Source organism: Papilio machaon, chromosome 10, assembly GCF_912999745.1.
Source record: "Papilio machaon chromosome 10, ilPapMach1.1, whole genome shotgun sequence".
In the NCBI taxonomy this organism is placed as follows: domain Eukaryota; kingdom Metazoa; phylum Arthropoda; class Insecta; order Lepidoptera; family Papilionidae; genus Papilio; species Papilio machaon.
This window is the reverse complement of record NC_059995.1, coordinates 6,913,955-6,918,256: the sequence shown is the minus strand read 5'-3', so window position 1 is coordinate 6,918,256 and position 4,302 is coordinate 6,913,955.

The following is a 4,302-nucleotide window of genomic DNA, read 5'->3' as shown; positions in this document are numbered from 1 at the left end:
TCTTGCAATTTCAAAAGTATGTCCAGTTAAAATGAAGAAAATTATGGAAAAAAGAACTAAAATTACTTATGCAAGTGCTACTTCAACTAAGCAAATGAATAACAATGACTTTCCCCCACTTCCAACATCAAAAACACCTGTATATAATAGTGTAAATAACTCTGTAAATAAACCTATATATAATTCTGTAAATAAGCCTGTAAATACACATGTAGATAATGTTAATAAACAAGATTTATTGCCTGTAGAAAATATTAAAAATCAAATTGTCTCCAACAATGATGTACTTATGGCCCTTGTACAGACATTGGTGGAGCTTGGCAATAGGGGTGATAATTCACCTACTACATTGAAAACAATTAAAGATATCTTAATTAAAAATCTAAAATAATGGATCTAGGTCCTACACAGTCTAAGTTACGCATTGCTCAGTATAACATTCAAAGTGCCAATAGTAAAAAACCTTTGCTCATTCAATTCTTACAACAACAAAACATTGATATATGCCTACTTAACGAAACTTGGTTCAAAGATAACAAATTTAAAATACCAGGTTACAATATTTATAACAGAAATTCAAACAATAGTCATAATGGTGTGGCAATATTAATTAAGCCATACCTCAAGTACAATATTATTAACACTAGATTCTATGAGGACATTCAAACTGCTGCTCTATCTTTATCAACGGTAAGTGGTAATTTGACTGTTCTTTGTGTTTATTGTCCGCCTACTAGTCGTCACATCAGATTAAATAGATTACATAGTATAATTAATAATCTCCCAAAACCAATATTTGTAAGTGGTGACTTTAATGCTCATCATATAGCATTTGGTTGTTTATCTAGTAAAAGTCGAGGCCATACCTTATTTAATATTATTGACGACTTAGATTTATGTATTTTAAATGATGGTAGATTTACAACTGTCAACCGCCCCAGACAAAATCCTTCTGCTATTGATGTTAGCTTCATCAGTGCTAGTCTTGCATCTATGTGTGAGTGGTCTGTCCATGACAATGCAATGGGAAGTTATCATTTCCCTACAATAACAGAAATATCCTTAGCTATTGATAAATATTACATTGGTTCACCAGTAGACAGATTTTTATATAAAAAGGCAGATTGGACTAAATACAACACTCTTTCCAAAACAGTTTTCGATAAATTTATCCTTAATTCAGATGACCCTATATTAACATATAATGCTTTCTGCTCTCGTTTGGATACATTAAAAACTATGACGATTCCTAAACTTACAAAATCCAACAGTTTCAAAAGCAGATTGCCATCACCCTGGTGGAATGATATTTGTGAACAAAGTGTTATTGCATCTTATAATGCTTTAAAATTATATAGAAATGTACCGTCCTTGGAGAATTATATTAACTATAAAAAAAAGGATGCACAGAAAAAAAGAACGATAGCAGAGCAGAAAAAAATTGGTTGGAATAATCTAACTAATACTTTTAGTAGAACAACACCCATTAGTAAGATTTGGAATTTACTTAAAATGTTTAAAGGTGTTAAAACTGGCAATAGGTCATATAGAGATGAATTTATTCCCTCATTTTTGGATAACTTAACCGATAATAGTAATTTAAGTGAAACTAGTAACCTGAATATTTATTTTAATTTAAATAATGACAATCAAAATTCAAAATTTTTATTAGAACCCTTTACATGGACAGAGTTTAGAATAAGTTTACAATCTAGGCGTAATACAACACCTGGTATGGATGACTACCCTTACCTACTGATTAAAAATCTAGATGAATCGGTACAAAAATTATTTCTAGATATCCTAAATCTACTTTGGCTTAACAACTGTATTCCACAGGCGTGGAAAACACAGTGTGTTATTCCAATTCTCAAACCAGACAAAGCACCAGAACTTGCTAGCTCATATAGACCAATCTCCTTATCTTCATGTCTTGGCAAAATTTTTGAAACAATGATAAAAGTCCGTCTTGACTGGTATGTTGAAGCTAATAACATCATTCCCAATGTTCAGTATGGCTTTAGAAGAGGGCGTAGCTGTGCTGATAGTTTCATCTCTTTAATATCTGATCTGAAACATGGAAAAGAAAAAAACTTACATACTGTTTGTATATTCCTCGATGTTCAAGGTGCCTTTGACAGTATAGATCCTGGTATACTTGTGAAAGTTATGTCAGGGTTAGGAATACCCGGACAACTCTGCAAATGGATATATGATTTCTTGAATGAAAGGACAGTTTATGTTAAATACAATAATATGTTATATGGTCCAAAAACTGCCTCAAAAGGCACAATGCAAGGTGCTACCTTATCCCCATTATTGTATAATATTTATACAAGTGAAATATGTAAATTTATAGATACTGAAAATAATAATGTAAATATTTTACAATTTGCAGACGACATTGTTTTGTACAGTAGTAGTTATAATTTACAAGTAGCAATAGACAGTATTAATATTGCTTTATCTCAATTGTTCCACTATTACAATAACATTTTACATTTAAAAATTAACCCATCAAAGAGCAATGTTATGATCTTCAGCAAGGATACACCAATGTATAATGTCATTTATAATGGTGAAATTATAAACAGGATATCCAGCAAAAAGTTTTTAGGAATAATAATAGACCAGAAATTAAATTTTGAATTGCATATTAATCACATTTCCAAAAATGCTTTAAGAGGTTTAAATGTCATGAAATGCCTTGCTGGAGTATCATGGGGTGCAGACCCCAAAATTCTGTCTTTAATATACAAATCGATTGTAAGAAGTCATTTTGATTATAGCTCTCTAGCTTATTTGAATAGCCCACATGTAAATAAACTTGATGTATTACAGAACAAAGCTTTGAGAATAATATCTGGTGCAATGTGCTCAACTCCCATAAGGGCCATGGAAGTTGAGACAAAAGTTATGCCATTAATCTTGAGACGACTCTTACTTGCTCACAGATACTGCCTCAAATTACTATCTTCTAATAATATCCAAATAGTTAAAAAAATTGCACCCTACTTACACATTACTCCTCCTTCATTATTAGAAGGAATGACACTTGTTAACAAATATGCACCCCCTTTATCTCTAATATATATGGAAATAGATAATAATTATAAAAAGACCTGTAAACAGTCCCTTTGGCCATGTTACTCTAACAGTTATCACTCCATTTTACATCCTGTAAATATTATCTCAAGTTCAATTAATAATAATTCTGATATGATGCAGTTTTTGTCACAAAATAATACATATTATACTATATATACTGATGGTAGCAAAGGGGATAACCATGTTCATGCAGCTCTTTATGATTCAAAGGCTGGGTTTTCTCAGAGCTTTGTTTTAAATGAATCTTGTTCCATCTTTACTGCAGAGGCTTATGCTGTTTATCAGGCCTTACTGCGAATTTCTGTAATTAATAACTGTAAATATTTTTTAATAATAACTGATTCTTTAAGCTTGATTAAGAGTCTAAGTAATGTTTCTGTAAATTACAAAACCAATTACATCTTGTATAATATAAAAGAACTATTGTATAAATATTATCTTATGAATGTAAATATAGCTTTTATGTGGGTGCCTTCACATAAAGGCATAACCGGCAACGAAAACGCTGACAAAGCTGCCTGTAAAGCTATAAACAGTATTGACGCTACAGACTTATTATCCGTTCCTTTTACCGATTATTATGTAAATGTTAAGGAAAACATTTATACTTTATGGACCGAAATGTGGAAGAAAGACCAAGAAAACAAGGGAAAATGGTATGGAAGTATCCAAGATAGCCTACCTGTTAAACCATGGTATGACAGATTTAAAACTAATGAAAGTCGGGATTTCATTACAACAATAAACAGATTGAGATTTGGCCATAATACTGCGCCGTCACACCTAGCAAGACTCGGCATTGTTACAAACGACCAATGTATTTACTGTCAAGCAGAAGAAGGAACGATCCACCACATTATTTTCGATTGCCAAAGTTTCCTAATTCAAAGACTTGTGCTGGCTAGTGAACTTAGTGTTACCAATGCATTTAAGTGTATTTCTTCCTCCCGCCCACCGCCACTTAACATTTTACTTCAAGATCCAACAACATATAAACCCATTTATAACTACATTAAAAATACAATTCAAACAATTTAAACGACGAATCTTAGTGAAGTGAAGTGTAGTGACTCCAAAGTAATGAACACTTTCCAAATAAGATGTGACCTAAAGGTCTATGTTACCAGGTCATAAAATTAAAAAAAAAAAAAAAAAAATCAAGTTTTGACATTTCGATTTGTTTTGGCGGCGAAA